Source organism: Papaver somniferum, chromosome 8 (assembly GCF_003573695.1).
Source record: "Papaver somniferum cultivar HN1 chromosome 8, ASM357369v1, whole genome shotgun sequence".
NCBI classification, from domain to species: domain Eukaryota; kingdom Viridiplantae; phylum Streptophyta; class Magnoliopsida; order Ranunculales; family Papaveraceae; genus Papaver; species Papaver somniferum.
The window spans coordinates 31575317-31594428 of NC_039365.1; the positions used below are offsets into that span (position 1 = coordinate 31575317).

At 34.8% G+C, this 19112-nt stretch overlaps 2 long non-coding RNA genes across 3 annotated transcripts; both read left to right on the forward strand.

Annotated features, from left to right (window-relative positions):
* The first annotated feature begins 5791 nt into the window (after nt 1-5791).
* Nucleotides 5792-8701, forward strand: LOC113301521. 2 transcript variants are annotated; one of them, XR_003336359.1, is made up of 5 exons: nt 5792-6054; nt 6641-6734; nt 7629-7687; nt 7828-7937; nt 8284-8701. It is a non-coding gene; the product is annotated as an uncharacterized LOC113301521 (long non-coding RNA). The 2 variants fall into 2 exon arrangements; XR_003336358.1 differs by lacking the exon at nt 5792-6054 and adding an exon at nt 6260-6489.
* A 7996-nt stretch (nt 8702-16697) lies between these two features.
* Nucleotides 16698-18655, forward strand: LOC113302836. Its single transcript, XR_003337142.1, has 5 exons — nt 16698-17025; nt 17232-17361; nt 17460-17621; nt 17847-18101; nt 18289-18655. It is a non-coding gene; the product is annotated as an uncharacterized LOC113302836 (long non-coding RNA).
* The last annotated feature ends 457 nt before the right edge of the window (nt 18656-19112 follow it).

Genomic DNA, 19112 nt, shown 5'->3' on the forward strand with positions numbered 1-19112 from the left:
TTCAACTGTCCATCAAAACATGGTTACGAGTTCAGGCATGTGATAAACCACTACAAGAAAAACCGGATTAAGCAACCTGGAGTTTTGGTTGCAAAAGCCCATATTGAGTCGCTCTAACCGTTATAGCGACTTAATTTGGCTCTCGCTCTTGAGTTGCAAAAGGTGGGATTTTTATAGGTCTAGAGCAGCTAGGCACTCGCTCTAAATATGTTTCAACTACCATCAGCGATTAACTAATATTATTGCTTTAAATTTATTCCAACTATCCTAAAGTGAGACGCTCTAAATATGCTACAACTACATCAGCGGCTAACTAATATCACTGCTTTAAGTTTATTCCAATTATCCTAATCGAGTCGCTCAAAATATGCTTCAACTGCCACAGCGGCTAACCAATATGATAGTTTTAACTTTATCTCAACCATCCTAGTGACTAATATGTTAAGTTGATAAAGGTTTAGAGCGACTTAACTGACCAATAATCGGTTGCTCGGGGTTTCTGAAGTACGAGATATCAGAGGGTCCTAATTTGAGCTTGTCTAACATTAGTTGCTCTAGTTATGCTAACATTAGTTGCTCTAGTTATTCATCAGCAGGGAATGTTCCGGTTGGTTAAAAAGCTTTCAGGCAAGTTTTGACTCGGATGAATAAAAAATGAAATTAAAATTAATATAGAAAGCAAATAATTAAATGCAAATAAATGTATTTTCTTAATCAATGAATTTACAATATCATTTATTAATCAAAAAATTTACAATCTGCTTGAAAAAAATTAAATAAAATAAAATCTCGTTTCTTTGGAAAAAGAAATTAGAAGAGGAACAACATTGATACAACCATTTCAACTTTGAGAAGATTAGAGTTCTTTGAAATATCACCGGACAAGCTTAAATACACAGATCAATTCTGCAACTTAATATCATTCAATCTCTGATTTTGAGAGCAATAGAGTTCTCGTTTCAGATCTAATTCCTTCCTCCAAAAATTGGTCCTGCATATATACAAACAAGCAAATCCAAAGTAGAAGTATACACATTAAGGAAATCAAACTTAAGCAAAAACAGGATCAAGAACTAATCAACAAACGAATCAATAATACCTGATACTTTTGTACCTTTTTCAAAGCTTAGATTAGTGGAGAAAACTAAATCAGATTTTTTCATTCTAAACAAACAAAAGGCCAGACCCATTAAAAAAATCAAAAACTATGACAACCATAACAACATAAAGAACCAACCAATAAAACCCATAAATTTGGTACCTAATTTAAAGGTACCCTTCAAACACTCTTATCAGTGAAATAAATTTGTTCATTACAACAAATTGCTGAACACCACTATTACTACAATCATTGCAGACTACTAATTTCTGAAAAATTGATTAAGGCTCTTTGCCAATTTCAGATGAACAAACAAAACTAATTTCTGAAAATCATCAAACAACAAATAAAATCACTTGGATCTAAATAAATAAAACCCCCAAAATGAAATAAAAATGAAGAACAATATGAAGCAAACCCAAAAGGAAACTCACATGCAAAATGACCCACTACTCAATTCTTAATTGAAGGAAAACTCGGCTATTAATTCATCATACGACAAAAATTCAACATGAAAAAAAAATAAACTCAGTTGAATAACTATAAATCTCAACTCTTCAATAATCATTAGAGTTGAAATCAGTAAAGGTTCAACATTTTAAAACAAATCCCTAACTGAACAAGGAGGAAAAAAACAATCTTCAATAAAGTAATATTCCAAACTCCTCAAATCATCATTAGAGTCAGAATCTGTTACAAGTTTAATCATCTAAACTAATTTAGAAGAAATTAAAGATATATCACATTAAACCTAAATCAAAGTAAAAAGTCAACCAAAAATTAAGAAAATTGGACGGGAAAAGAAGTTTAAAGAGCGATTCAAAAAATTAATCAGGTGTTAGTGGTGTTTGTTCAAACTTCAAAGAGAGAGACGTGAAGGCGGTGGATTTTTTACTGTGAGATCTAGTTTAGAAGGAGAAGAGGAAATGGAGATGAAGATAAGGCAGAGAAAGGAGGCGGAGAGAAAGACGTAGGGGTAGGTTTTTTTTCTTTCTTTAGGATTAATTTATAGGGTAAACAAGATGCTCCATCTCGAGAAATATCTAACGAGATCCAGGGCCCAGATTATTGCACGTATATTTTGCACGTGCACTTGAGTTCTAAATTTTGGAAACCCAACCACTAATATAGTGAGATATGTACAAAGCCCATAATTAATTATATTATTATTAATCTAGTAATAATATCCGGATTAATTATTATACTCCCGATTTTTAGTTTGCAAAATTTAAAGTTTTCTAAAGTCAAAGTTTCCAAAAATTGTGAGTGATTCCTAAATATTCCATAAATTAAGAAATAAACGATTCTTTAAAATAAAAAAACGCGAAATATCTTTTCTAAAAGACTTAACTAATGGGATAATAAATGATAATCCGAAAAAAAATCTCCCCAAAAATTACTTTTCATTTAGCTTTTCTTACTTCTCGTTAAAAAGTGAATATTTTTTTCTTTTCCCATCGCAATTATCAAATCGAATTTTTTAATTTCACGTTTTGAAAAATCAGAATTATCACTACCATTGAAAACTCCAATTTCTATAATTGAGTGATAATCGCAATTACTAGCCTACTGAAAAATTCAATGAAAATATTTTATGATAAAAAATAAAAGTTACACAAAAAATCGCTATTGTCAAATTGAAAATTTCAATTTTCACGTTGTAATTTTCACATTTTGCAACCACTTACATTTTGAAAATATTGCAACTATCACCATTATTAAAAACTCCAATTTTTACATTTATGTGATAATCACCCTACTAAAAATTCCAATTTTCACAACTTTGTGATAATTGTAGTTTTCAAATGAATCTTGAATGCAAAAAAAATTATCAACTCTTTTGTTTAAAACTAGGAACTAAAATTTCATTCAATTTGAAATCAAATTATTTAAACCCTAACTTTAAAAAGAAAAAAGAAACTGAACAAAAATTATTTCCATTTTTAAAAAAAATAAAAAGTGATAATATTTATGTTCCAAATAATTTCTTGAATTTCATCTTTTTATCCAGTTATCATCACTTTTACCGAATAACCATCGACCTAAGTCAACGATGTATGTTATTCATCAATCTTACCTGAAATCACTCGACTCCACTCAATTTCTCCTAAATTTCATCGGTTTCTCCGACATCCATTAATTTAAAAGGAAGGTTCATTGACCTTAATCTTATCCTATGTCTATCGAACTGAATTTCCATAGGATCCCATCGATTTCTCTTAAAGGGTATGCATACCGGGTATCCGTATCGTCAGGAAGTCACGAACTCATATCAAAAGGGGGTGCATATTGATGGTAAACAGTTGGTTGTTTTCATTGGTCTAACTGTGTTTGCTAAAGATCTATGAATATCCATTGCTCGAATATATTTCCATAGTTCAAACAAGACAAGCTTGAACTTGAAATTTGTCTTATAAGTATGTATGAGAAATATAGCAAAAATGAACTATAGCCATGGTCAAGGTATGCACAGCGAGTATGCTTAACCTTAGGCGCTTCATGTGCTTTTTCCTTTGCACTTAAGATTCCGAACTAGGTTAGGTCAACCAGGTATGCATACCGAGTATGGGTACCTTTGGCAGTTGTGAAATCAGATCCAAAAAGTGTGCACACCTGTATGCGTACGTGCTCTTGGAAGTTCGCGAAGACATATCATAAGGGTATGCATACTGGGTATCTGTATTGTCAGGAAGTCCCAAACTCATATCAAAAGGGTATGCATACGGAGGTCAATATCTAGCAGTATGAACCAAAATATGCATTGATAATATTTATACCGGAAGTTACTACATAGGACAATTAGATATGATTAGTATTGTTGATTTCATCTATTTTTATGATTATTTATAGGTGAATATTGATGTATAGATAATTATCATTAGTTCAACGCCGTAATTCCATCGACTTCATTTAATTTCACTTGTTATCAGTCTGTCATCTTATAATCAATATTGGTCGGGCTCATTCCATTCTCCTGATTCCATCGTTGCTCTAATTATCATCAATATAACCAGATGTCCATTAATTATCATTAATCGTTCTGACGATTTTTCCGACTTATGTAGTCCACTCCCGTTCAGGTTTATAGATCGGAGCCACTTTCTTTCTCGAAGTCGCCAGAAAAGGCTTTCTTTAAGGTTTCGGAGAATATTCTGATGGAATCTTACCTGTAAATGTCTGGATTCATCGCTCTTACAAAGTTTCCGACTTATGGTAGTCCACTCCCGGCCAGGTTTCAAGCTCAGAGCCACGAGTTATTTCGGAATCCAAGTAGAACCGGTTAAAAGTTGAATTGTGAAGTTAGTTGTAATCATTCACAAGCTACCTTTGGGAAGCAAGATGTAACCGGTCACAAGCTACTTCGGGAAGCAAGGTGTAATCGATTACAAGCTTTTTCGGTTAAGCTGAACCAATCTTAACTTTTGTTGAGATTTGTGGTATAACCGACCATGTTTTGAACTCGGAGCAACTTGGTTCATAGTTTGTATGACGTTACACCGGATTTGAAGTTCGAAACGACACTGAGCTTCATATTTATCGATTTCGATGATGTATCATGCTAAGTTTGAAGTCAGAACCCTCCCGGAGCTTCTTGGTTCATAATTAGTATGCTCTTATTCCACATTTGAAGTTCGAATCGACACTGAGCTTCATATTTATCGATTTCGATGATATAGCATGCTAAGTTTGAAGTCAGAACCCTCTCAGAGCTTCGAGGTTCATAGTTTGTATTATGTTATACTACATTTGAAGCTCAAATCAACACATGAGTTTCATATTTATCGATTTCGATGATGTATTATGTTAAGTCTGAAGTCAGAACCCATCCATAATTTCGTGGTCCATCTCTAGTAATCTTATAACCTGAGTTTACCAGTATGAATTAAAGCTACTTCATGACCTTCACGACTAGTCGAAATTACTTCATGACCTATGCGAGTAGTAGAAATTCAAACCGGAAGCACAAAAACACAAAGAAAAAGCACAAAGAAAACACACTTGCCTTGATTTGTCAATCAAATCGAATTTTCGTCGACTTCAATTAATTTCACTTGTCATCCATTATCTTACTCGAAAATTTCCTAAATTCTATCGGTTTCTCCGGTATCCATCAGTTTAAACCGAATGTCCGTTGACTTCATATAATGCTCCAGAAAAAAGAAAAAAAAACATGAGTTTACATTGACCAACAAAAAAGTCAAAGCCTTTTGAAATCACTTCACGGATCCGCGTGGTTTTAATATGGCCTATAGAAAGCCAAAGTATCTAAATCCACCAATCGGTGCATGAAACAAAAGTCATACGGATTTCCAATTTGCCATCTTGACTAGTGGAAGGAAAATTCCCGCAAAACTTTGTTGTTGCCTCAAGAAACAAATCCGGACCCTAGATCGTCAAAAAATACCCCCACCTTTGTTCGATGGCTATCATTTTGATGATCCGTATGATATCCATTTGGCCAATAGAAAACCACGGATGTTTAACCCACGAATATATGAAAACACAAAATGTCACACGGATTGCCACCTTGTTTTCCCTCTAAGTGAAAATGTCTTCTAAATTGATTAGCGGGAAAATCCAAGTTTTGGCGCAAAGTTCCCACCAAAAATTTCATTTTTCCCTCCACTCGCATAAACTGGTTTCTCTACGCTCAAACCCTTACTGTCTATTCCCCCTCTCCAACTCTCTGAAACTTAACCCAAATGGCCGAATTAAAGCTAGGTCTTGTACAAATCTGTCAAAATTAGAGATTTTAGAGTGGGTTTCTACATTTCTTCCTCCCCTGTTTTCGACATATCTTCGTGGGTTTGTATACTTTGTTGCTGATGGTATCGGCATCTCTCATTTCTGATTTTGATTCATGTCATTCTGTTTCTCTTGCAAAAGCATTTAGGGTTTCAAGATCCAACACTATGATTAATTGAAAAGCTTCAATTACTAACCAATTTATAAAGGTAATATTTTTCACTCGATTTTGATTCAATAGTAAAGATCCAAAAAAGAGAAATTAGGGCTTCTTAATTTCTCTCTTATAACCTGTTTGATAAAATGACTCTAAGAAGTTTCTGACAGATTTTGTTAAAATGATTTTGACGAACTCGATTTTTGACTGTATTTGCATATCGAGGTTGGATTTTTGGTGAGATTGTTCGAAAGGGTTAGTAGATGAACTTACAAAAAAGAGGATTAGTAGACTGTTTCATCTTTTTTGAACACCTAGATTGGCTATTTGGCCTTATAACCACAGCTACCTCCCTCCTTCCCTGTCAATCTCTGTGATATACTGAACATTGTCTCATTCTTGACATTTGCCCAAACTTGACACTGTCTCATACTTAAAAATTCAGCTGATAAGTCCAGCTTTGCGAAAGAGTCAGCAATGAAAATAGGTGCTCTGTTTGCTATGATTATCCTCTCCTTCCTATCAATCTCAAGTGAATTTCTTCTTTTCTCAGTAAAATAAGATATGGGTTATGTTAATCATTGATTCATTTTCTAAATTTAACCCCTCTGTTCAATTTTATGTTTTTTCATATACAGATGCACAACCTTCAAGTAGTCTTGGTCTTATGTTCAACTAAGAAGTAATCTTCCATCACCAACAAAATCAGTTCAATTTTTGAAATTTCTGAGAGTAAGTTAAGTACAACTCTATGACCCAAACCCGATTTTAACAGCATTAGCAGGTACTAAAATCCATGTTAACTGTGCTACCAAATGATGATATCATTTCAAATGTGTCTAAAATCAATCACTTGTAGATGAATGAACTAAACTAAATATCGTTCCTTTTTATCCTATGACTAAATATCTTTCACTTGTAGATCAGCCCTGTTACTCATTTTTATTCACACTCCAAGCCTTATATAAAGATTTTTACCTGATCTTGTAAGTTCCTGTAAAAGGCCTCAGTAAATGTCATTTGAAACTAAAGATACGTTTTGACAAATAGGACATAATCGTGATTCCTGATATCTAGTTTTCTAACAATGGAACAATTTGCATAATGAAATGTATAAGCTAGTCATCAATTTTTTGATAAGGGAAGCAGAACAATGCTTACCTTGTTATGGGCAGACAGTCTTACAAGTGTTGTGCCCTGCACCAATTCAGAGCGATTTTTCTGAGAAAGCAAGCTTTTGTGTGAAACTTCTTTTGCAGCTTTACTCGATCCATTGCTGGATACTAAGCTCATCCCAGATTATTAAAGTTATTCAAGTTTTTTGTCTTTAGGAACTGCAGGTGTTGGTGTTGTTCTGAAGTTCTGCTAGATACTTGTTATTGGAATGGAAGTACTTGGCCGATTGAAAATAAAATAAAATGGAAGTACTTGGCCGATTGAAAATAAAATAAAATGGAAGTACTTGAAGTTGATGTACCTGATGTAATGTTGGCAATGCATGTTTGCATCTAGCAATCAATCTAAATCATAAATTATCTTATTGTAAATCTTATGTGTTCCCTCACTAGTTAATTGCATTGAATAAGTTGTCTTAGATTGAATTTTAAAATTGTGAATATATGGAAGTGGAGGAGTACGTCAAGCACCCAGGGAAGTTTGCACTTGTTGGAGGAAAACGGCTCAAGGTATATTTAGATGCTTAAAGTTCTTTCAGTGTATACCTTTATATGCTGTTGTGACTTAAACTTGGATGCATTTGTGCTTTTTATTTATCATTCCTATTTCAATTAATAATTTATCTGCAATATTTGGAACCTGGTTTCAGGGAATGATCATGACAGGTGGACTTGGGACTGGTAAGACTCTGCTTTCCAAGACTATTGCAGCAGAAGCCAGAGTACCTTCATTTATTCAGAGCAGATTCAGAAAGGAATTGTAAGTTGGAAATTCTGCATAATTTGTTCAGGATGAAATTTATCCACTATCGTTGTGCGTGAGACTTATTCTTATCATAATGGTCAGGTGTATGTATGGCTCTTCTTGGCATTTCTTAGGCTTTTGTAAGCACATTGATATCTTGGTTTCAATTTCATAGTTTGGAATCTTTATGCAAAGCATAATCTGAAGAATACTGGAACATCTAACAAAACAAATACTTCAGGATATATATTCCTCATTGCTTTTGCACCAGTTACCGAATTACTATATTTCTACTTTTTTTCGAGTATATTATGCTCTACAGAATGTACCAAGTTCTTCAATTGGTCAATTGTGTTTGCAGGAGGGTCTGCCAATGGTATTCTCTGTGTGCAACATTATAAAAGGGAGAAGGAGAAAATGTAGAAGCACAAGCACTAGATATCTTGGAGCCTGCAAAAGCTGTAGTAGTCGACGCTTGCAGAGTGGCCTCGGTGAAACTCTGCATTTCTAATTTATCAACTGTTACTGGAAAATTATGCAGTGAAGGCCTCTCAGAGAGTCTCAAGCAATTTGAGATTATGGAAAGATTGTTTACTGAACAGCGTTTCAATGGGATGATCCTAGTATTTTGGAAAATTTACTCTTCAACAAACTAATTATTTTTATGACATAACTAATTTTGTACCTCTTGATGATGGTTTAAAAAATGAATGCTAAATTTTCAATGGGATGATATCCTTGTATCCTTGAAATAAATCTTATTCCCCAACATACTGATTCCTTTTTCTTACATAACAAAATTTTGAACGGCTAAAACAAAAAGCTTAATAAACAAATCACAAATTTTAAAATCTGACTTTTCTTTGCAAGGCTGGTGTTGCTGAGATAGGATTGTACCAACCAAATGTTTGGAATTGCTGGCCCACTGTGCCTCAAAGTAAAAAGCTACTCAAGCACTTTTGTAGTTGTTGTGGATAACTTGAAAAAGTGATGTACCAACCTAACACCTTTATTGGTCGCTACGAAATAGCGGAAATAAATTTTAAGCAAGCAAACTATATCGTGGTTGAAAACTTGGTTGCTTGACCATTAGACCGACTAAAGTTCTGGGAGCTTGCTAAGATTTTGGTCGCTTAATCCATCTTTTCTTGTAGTGAACATAAACATCTATCTGTGTGCTCTATGGGCACATTAAAAAAATAAAAACACCATTGACCCATTCGCAAAACAATCCATCTGTGTGCTTAGTGACAATCAAGCACATTACAAAAAAGTTCCAAAATAATTAAAACCCAATACCCATTTGCAAAATGAGTGTACTTCAAAACAAAATGCAGCTAACATAACAGATTTATAAAATAGAAGCACTACATCCAACAGGTGCAAACTTTTGGCCGAACCTCATATGACTCAAATTTAGAAATGATGTGGTATAAGAGAAAGAAAGCAATGCAGAGATTGTTGTAGGTTAAGAAAGAAGAGAATTGATTAAGAAGAAGAAGAAACAGAGTAAATATAAGAAGAAGATAGTTTCAATAATATTCGATTGGTAATAAGATGTGTCTAACATAAGAATAAGACTAGCCTTTATATAGGCTTAAGCAAATAACTAAACTAGGAAACATAAAACTAAAAGGAAAGCTAAAATAATCCTGAAATAGGGAAAGACATAAAGTAGGAAAACTTAGAAGCTAAGATTCTATGTGGAATCTTCTAGAACATGTATATTCCCTGCATCAATCCCCCCTTCTTGAATGAAACTCGTCCTCGAGTTGTTTGTGCAAATCATCATTTCATTGTCAGCATGAAAGGTGAAAATTTCTTGCACATTAAATGTGTTTGAAATATTCCAGTCACTTGGAAGATCAATAGTATATGCATTATCACTGATCTTCTTTAAAACCTTGAAAGGGCATACTTCTTCATCTTGGTTTTGTTGTAAGTTCTCACTGGAAATCTTTCCTTTCTAAAGTGTATCATTACTAAATCACCTTCTTTGAAAATCTTCAACCTCTTGTGTTTATCAGCATTTTCTTTATACTTTGATTTAGATCGTTCCAGCTTAGTCTTTACTGAATTTTGTGGTTCAGTATCTTTGTGAATGAAAGAATCAGCAGCTGTGCTTGTACTCTGAGTGTTAGGTAATACCACCAAGTCAAGTGTATGATTGGGAACTTTAAAATACACAATTTCAAATGGTGTTCTTCTTGTAGAACGGTTGACTGAAGGATTGAAAGAAAACTCCATATGAGGTAGTAATATATCCCACTGCTTGCTATTGTCCATGCACTTAGATCGAATGAGATCACCAAGTGAACGATTCACTACTTCTGTTTGGCCATCAGTTTACGGATATGAAGTGGTGCTAAACTTTAAGGCAGTCCCCAAGCGCATCCATAGAGTCTTCCAAAAGTATATTAAGAACTTAGTATCTCTGTCAGAAGTTATGGATTTTGGCACTCCATGTAAGCGTACTATTTCTTTGAAGAATAAGGCAGCAATATTAGATGCATCAGTGGACTTTTTACAAGCAATAAAGTGAGGCATTTTAGAATAACGATCAACTATGACCATTACAGAATCATTACCTCTAGCAGTACGAGGCAAACCAACTATAAAATCCATACTTATATCAACCCAGGGTGCATCAGGAACTGGTAATGGAATATAAAGTGCTTTATTTTGAATGGTACCCTTAGCTCTCTGACAGACCATGCACTTTTGTACAAATTTTTGTACGTCACGTTTTAAAGAAGGCCAATAAAACCTTTCTTCTACAAGTGTGATGGTTTTATCTCTTCCAAAGTGACCACCAAGACCACTTCCATCTAATTCACGCATAAGATGTAAGCGTAAAGAACCTTTTGGAATACATAAACGATTACCTTTAAACAGAAAGCCATCTTGTATGAGAAAATCATCAACTCCGTGATTTTGAGAACTGAATTGGTTCCATAATTTACTGAAATCTTTATCTTCAGGATAAATATCTTTGATGTAATCAAATGCAAAATTCTCATTACAAATTGTGGTTAATAGATGTCGTTTTCTACTTAAAGCATCTGCAACTTGATTTAACTTACCACTTTTGTGCTTTACAGAGAAAGTATATTTGGTGATTGTAGCTAGCCATCGATCATGCATTCTATTAACTTTAGCAGAAGTATTCAAAAATTCTCTATGTACCAAATATGTATGCCATTGCTTGAGAGCTTGGACAAGAGAAAGTAACTCCAATTCATAGGTAGACCACTTCTTTTGTGTCTCTGAATTCTTTTCACTGTGATATGCTATAGGATGACCTTCTTGTGATAAAACGAAGCCAATTCCATCAATGGAAGCATCGCAATCTATCTCAAAAGGTTTGTTTAAATTTGGCAAAACAAGAATCGGTGCAGTACATAGTTTTTATTTCAGAGTATTAAAGCTTATGTCCATTGCTTCTGTCCATTCAAACTTCTCTTTCTTGAGACATTCAGTTTGGGGTGCAGAAATAGTGCTAAAATTCTTCACAAATCTTCTATAAAAGGAATCCAAGCCATGAAAACTACGTACATATCGAATAGAGGTAGGAATTTTCCATTCTTTAATTGCTTGAACTTTAGAAGGATCGACATGTATGCCTTGATTAGATATCACATACCCCAGAAATGTTACTGATGAAGCCATGAATGTGCACTTCTTCAGATTAACATATAAGTAGTTATCATCAAGAACTTGAAATACTTGTGAAATATGATCAAGATGTTCTTGCTCACTTCGGCTAAAAATCAAAATGTCATCAAAATACACAATAACGAATTTACTAAGAAAGGGTTGGAGAACCTGATTCATGAGTCGCATAAATGTACTTGGTGCATTAGATAATCCAAATGGCATGAAAAGCCATTCATATAAACCTTCACGAGTCTTGAATGATGCCTTCCATTCATCTCCTTCTCGAATTCTTATCTAATGGTATCCACTGCGCAGATCCAATTTTGTGAAGATAATAGAAACCGAAAGAAAATCGATCATGTCTTCAATACGAGGTATATGAAATCTATAAGGAATTGTAATTAGATTTAAAGCTCTACAATCGATACACATCCTCCATCCACCATCTTTTTTGCTAACTAAGAAAGCAGGGCAAGCACAGGGGCTGGTTCTAGGTCGTATTAAACGTTTTTGAAGTAAATCATTTACTTATCCTTGCAAAATCTCATGCTCTGTATGATTCAACCTGTAATGTGCTTGATTAGGTAAAGAGGCTCCTGGAATGAAATCAATACAGTGCTGAATATTCCTTAATGGTGGTAGAATAGTTGGTAATTCATCTGGAAATAAAACACTATAATGAGTTAATAAAGGTTGAACTTTGTCAGGTAACTCAATCATAGGTTTAGATTCTTCATGGGAGTGCAAAGAATTCTTTTGTTGTAGAGAATGAACAATAGTAGCTACAATAGCACTTGTTTTGTCTTCACAAAATTCCCGAATATCTGTAGATGATTTTGATGGACACAGAATTTTTGTTTTCCCATTATGATTGAAAGTATAAGTATTGTCGAAACCATTGTGTACTGCTTGAAGATCATACTGCCAGGGACGACCAAGGAGAAGATGTGTTGAATCTTCATAACCTTCAAACTTGAAAGTTACATAATATTGGTAAGTAATATCTTGAGTAGTTGATTTATTAACCCATCCTACATAGTAAGGTGCTGGATGAGGATGCACTGGTAGACCAAGCTTTTTAACCACGTGAGTAGCAACATAATTTTCGTCACTTCCACCGTTAATAATCATGTTACAAATTTTACCACCAATATAGCACTTTGATCGAAAAATACTTTGCCTTTGTGAAGGACATGGTTGTGTAAGAAGAAGTGGAAGAATCATACCAACAAATTCGTCTTCATCTTGAGTTTCAGGTGAATCTTCATCATCGAGTTCATTAAAATCATCATTGACTTCATTAATGAACTGAGTGTCGCCAATAAAAGCATTAATTTTCCGACATTCACTAGACGTATGTCCAGGTTGTAGACATTTATTGCACTAATCTCCTCGAAATTTGGCATAGGCATTATTGTTTTGTTGTTGTGGTGGAAATTGTTATTGATTTCTGGTAGGAAAACGACTCCCAGAAGTATTAGCAGTTCGAGTTTGTTGAACTTGATTCTGTTGAACAACTTGGATCTCTATTGGAGTCGATAAAATTGGTGCATTATTCAAAGGAGGAGGTGTATAATGTGGAGTAGGGGTTGGTTTAAGATATGCATAGCCACTATCATCTTGATATGAAGATTTTGAATAAAACATTGGAGTAATTTCTTGTGAAAAATTTGGAGATGAAGTATTAGGTCTGTAATTACCTTGGTAACGATTCTGTCTAGGCTGGGAGATCTTAGCTGAACGAAGAAGTCGTCATTCAATTTTAATCGCCTGTTGAATAGCTTCAACCATGGTGAAGACTGACTGAACCATTCCTTCTTGAATCAAAGCATTCAAACCCTCTACAAATCTTGCTACTAGTTGTTCTTCTGATTCATGCAGTTTATTACGAGCAAGAAGATTATAGAATTCTGCGACATAATCCTCGACTAACCGTGCTCTTTGTCTACAATGTTGAAGTCTAATAAACAATTGTTGTTTGTAATCTTTTGGAAGTAATTTAGCTTGCAGTAATTTGCGCATGCGATCCCAAGTACGAATAGGAGGCTTGGAAGTGTTAACTCTGTCATCACATAATCTCTCCCACCAAGCAGCAACACCACCTTTAAGCTTATATCAACAAGTCGAACTTTAAAATGATATGGAATCTCCATAAATTGAAAGAGAGCCTCAACTTCATAAAACCAATCTAAAAGTTCTTCAATTCTGAAATTACCATTAAAACTTGGAATGTCAGCCTTCAATTTGTATTCAGGCAAAGCAATGTAAGGATTTTGTGAAGACTTAAGTCTTTTGTCATCAATCCAAAAAAATTCTCGATGTTCTTCTTGAATATTTTCATCCTCACTGTCATTAACATTAACATCAGAACTCTTCTTTGGTGTACAACCAGTAAGTTACAAATTTATCGTAGATCAGATGAATATCTGCAAACTTCTTTTCGAAATTTCCAAACTGTGTAAAACAATTTTTTTCCAACTTTGCTAGGTTATCTGAAACCGTAGCAATACTTATGTTAACTGTAGCTATACCAGCGTTACTAGCAGTAATAAGATTGGTAAGTTTGGTGATAGCAGCGTCAAAAGCTTCTTGAGAAACGGTGCCAGCCATAGATTTTTTTTTTTTTTTTTGTATAATGGGGTTGCGGAAGCGATAAAAAACAGGATCTAGTAAAAGTTGAAAAACCTAAACTAAGCCAATTGATGTGGTATAAGAGAAAGAAAGCAATGCAGATTGATGTAGGTTAAGAAAGAAGAGAATTGATTAAGAAGAAGAAGAAACAGAGGAAATAGAAGAAGATAGTTTCAATAATATTCTATTGACAATAAGATGTGTCTAACATAATAATAAGACTAGCATTTATATAGGCTTAAGCAAATAACTAAACTAATAAACATAAAACTTAAGCAAATAACTAAACTAATAAACATAAAACTTAAAGGAAAGCTAAAAAAATCCTGAAATAGAGAAAGACATAAACTAGGAAAACTTGGAAGCTAAGCTTCTATTGGAATCTTCTGGAACATATATATGTCCTGCATCAAGAAATAATGCAACCCAAAATGAACAACACAAAAAAAATAATCAGCAGAATCATCTTCAAGATAAATCCAAAGTCGAATTTTTTCATCTTTTGCACCATTTTGTTCTTTCCTTCCTTCCTTTGACTTTCACCAGAGGAATTCTCAGCAGCATTATCTTTCGCAACATTTTCTTCTTCGTGCGATTTCTTTCCAAGTGCATCTAAAAACGAAAGGCATTAGGCAATAAATCTCAGTTCAATATATTATCTTCTATACAGGATCTAAGGGTAAACGGAAATGGAAAAAACCATGAAACAAAATAATAAACTCAAACTGTAGTACTAAAACTAAGATCGATATGACACGATCGTTGGTACGTCGTATCAAACGAGCACAAAAGAAATGGATTATTTTCCCCTACGTTACACTGACACTGAATTATACCACTGCCCTTATCAGATGAGATAGTTGCCTGAAGAAAAAAACATCAAAATGTTCAGCAAAATTATACAAATCATTCATTAGTTTGTGAACTAGGGATCCAAACCTGAGAAATGTGAAGCTTTCCCTCTTGCTTTCGAGAAGCGCTGAATGACTGGTTTTCCAGGTTGTACTTCAACTCCTGATATCAGATTCGTAATAAAAATAAACATCAGAACAAACTTGAGAGATCAATACAAAAGCAACATCAAGAAGAAAATAAAAAAATTCAAAACAAAACTAGCCCCAAAAAGACATTTTATGTATTTGGAAATTCCTCTAATTGAAGATGAGTAGTTCAGTGTAGTTTAGCAACTTGAATGACAAATGACCAGTTCTCTCTTCATATTTATACCGAACCGCAAGACTCTTTTTCAATGATCATTTTCGATGCAGTCTACGAGTGAAATTAATTTTGCATGCGCGTGCTCTCTGATGTACTCCCAGCTAGTGCCCAATTAGAGCAATTGCTTGTTTGAAAAATATCACGTAGACTGGACATATATTCACTCCAGTAATTAAGTTTTCCCCTTTTCAAGCTGAAACCAAGTCATTCCCTAGACACTTTTACGAGCAGCGTGTACAGCAATACTATCCTCCTCTTCTGTTGAATAAACTCTTTTACGTACGCGTGTCTTCCGAATTTCCCATGCAGTGTGCGTCCCTTTTTTAGTTCTCGCACCATTTCCCCTTGTGTATATTCCCAAGTTACTGCTGCTTGCTAGTATAAGGCAATTTCTTCGTACCTAACCGTGACCACTGACGATCAATAGTGATACTGATTGTTGCAAGCACGATTGTGGAGTTTCGGTGTGTTAGGCCACTAGAACTAAATCATGGGAGTTTCGGGGTATTAGGCCTATTTTCTGATTATGGTCTATGAGACGTCTCAAACGCTTAACATATGAGCTAGTATATTTCAACTTCTTTTTTTTTTTTTTTTTGGAAAATTCGTTGTTACCCATCTGGAGAACGACAACACCTACAGAAGAAGTACTTCCATACTACTTATCACGGACACAACTATAGAGTTTCGCAAAAATTATAAACGAACCGTGTATTGAACCAAACGGAAACCGCTAGACATAGCAAAGTCCAAAAAATGGGATCCCCTGCTGTCTTCCATGGGACTCATCGAGACCACACCAAAAATTTATGAGACAAAAATTGAGATACGGTTTTGGTATGATCTGTTTTCACGGTTTGTTTAGAATCACCCAAAGTTTTGATATTCTTCCAAGCCACATAAATACCACCACTTCTAGTTATCACTGGACAAGTTTCAATAACGCATTACCTAACGTCTCATTTTCTTTCTAATGATATTTCTAGTGCGTTTGCTTTCACAAAAGGAAGAAACATACGAATTTAAAGTTCTGCGTATTCTACTTGGACTACAAAAATAAGTCCTATTAGTGAGGTTTTTTCTAGGGGCGTCACAAATACTGACTATTTGTGAGGGTGTTTTGACCAACCGTAGGAAATAGTAGGATTAGTCAAAGGAACAGTTCTTCTTGGCCGGTTTCATGCTTCCGACAGGGTAAACTTGTTACTAAATTTTTTCTTTTTAAAAAAATTCTTTGTTTATTTTTTTTTCTCAGCCTTATCTGCTGAAACAGATCCAGTTTTATTCACTTTCCATTTTTTCTCCCTTCTGTTTTGTTCCTCTTTTCCTCTTCTGTCATTTTCAATTTCAAGAGACTGAATTAAGAGAGGATTCATAGAAAATTAATACTGATGTGTTGAGGGAGAGAGTTGTTGATGGAGCCATAGTTGATTGAACACATAACTGTGTTGAGGGAGAGAGTTCTAAGCAAATTGCGATGCTTTTACATATAAGAATGAGAATCGATGATGGAATATAGATCAGGGAAGGGAATGAAATCAGGGATTGTTGATGGTCATGGTATCGATCCGTCTGTTGATTCGAACTCAACATAAAGGTAAGTTGAACTTAGGGTTTCTTTAATTAATGTGAAATTGATTTATAGATTGATCAATTAGTGATAGGTTTGCTTTTAATTGAAGTTTGGATGATGTATAGGGTTTAAATTCAGTTTCAACAATGAATCAATTGGGATTTAGGGTTCATCCCAAATTAGGTATTTTGTTATAAACTTATACCAGTGTTCTTGAGTTTGAATGATAGATAAAGAGGATGAGATAATAGTGGTGGTTCGAAGAAGATTTGATGTTGTTACAAGTTACGGTTAGTGATTGCATTTGGGTTCAGTAGCATAAGTGATATCGAAGGTTTTGACTGTTCCAGTTTTCCAATTGTGAGTCCTATTTGATTCGGTCCTTTACATACTAAGTTTCATGTTTATATATTGCTTGAGGCTTACTTGTTGGTTTATTTTATCTGTAATGTATATAGAATTGCTGGAGAAATCAAGTCTTTCTCGACGGAAGGATGGGTTGCACCAAAACTCTCTAGAAGGGCTGATAAGTTCATGCTCTACATGCTTACTGCTGGGAAGAAAGCTCTGGCTGATGGTGGGATCTCGGAAGAGGTCATGAATGAACTGGGTAAAACTAGGTGTGTAAAACATGCTATGCGTTCTTCTTCCATTTGATTTGCCTTGTTTATGAAAGTTTATGGGGGTAAATGTTTTTGTATAACGGTTTTGATATCTTGTAGCTTGCATGGTGGTTGGGTCTTAAGTGGCTGCAATTGTGGATATAATCGTAGTTGTTAATAGGATAACTTGAGCTTATATATCACTGACTTGGTACTTATCACGTGAATGTTGAAAATGTGTAGGCCGACGTCTGTCACTCTTATCAAGTCCTGAAAAGAGGTGGAGAATGAGCTAGAGTTCTACTTCTTGAAGAATTAGACCATGCGAAGATAATTTGTTGATTCATTTGAAAGTGTCATTGTTGAATTGCTAATGTTTATAGCATCTGATTTCTTTTGGCTGTGCAATACAGAAAAGAGGAGCAACTATCTATGATGAGTTTCTTGGCGGAAGCTTTGCTTCTGATGCTTATCATATGACCGAGCCTCATCCAGAAGGTATGAAAGTTGCAACACAGAATTTTACTATTTCTGTAGGGAAGTCGACGTCTTGGTCATAGCTAGCACGTATTACATTGCCTTGAGAAACATGCCCGATGCTCATGTCTGCACCAAACATAGATGCATGCTCGCCTTGATTGATGCATTTCGCTGATGATTGTGGTTTCTCACTATGTACAATCAGGAAAAGGTGTTGTTCTTTGTATAGAGAAGGCCTTAGCTCAATCTGGGGTTTCCCAAGTCCATGATCGGTTATCTATTAGGAGCAGCTGGTCTTGTGGAAGCTGTTGCACTGGTGCTGTTGAAGCTTTTGCAGCTGGTGCCTTTTCTTGTATTCATGCCGTCAGGTGTATTCAAAGTTTGTCCCAAACTTAACACAGGCGCTTTAGATGTTTTTAATCTTAGTTACTACCTTTTTGAACTCTATGGGTGTTGCCCAGATTTCTGTTTCAAAAACAGTAAAACATGCATCTTACTTGCATATATGCAAGTTTCAATGGAAAACTTTGTAAAACTTTGTTATGAATGCAAGTTTAGTTTCTTATTTTATATGAAAATGGTGTAAGTTTTTGTTCTGAAAAACTTAAGATTTTTGAGGATTCTTAGAATCTAAAATCCGGCGACCGGTAATCGTTGATCGTTGCTGGGAAAAATTAGCCGGTGGTGGTCGTATAATTTGTGAGGGCCAAATAACAATCACAGATAGAGAATCTATTTGTGAGGGTTGACCAATCGCCACAAAAAGAGAAAAACCGTCACAAATGACATTTATGACGCAACTAGTCTAGACGGTTGGCTGCCCGTCACAAATGTTTATGTGTGACAGTTTTTTACTATTTGTGACGGTTTGTGGGCCCTCACTAATGGAACCTGTTTTTGTAGTGTTAATTCAGTCGTAAACTCTATCTGAACAAGACCTTTACAATTTCAACTAGGAATTTGCAAATTCGCAACAGGAGTATATACTTTTTAATAGGCAATTTGATTTAACAAATTCCCCACAGGAGT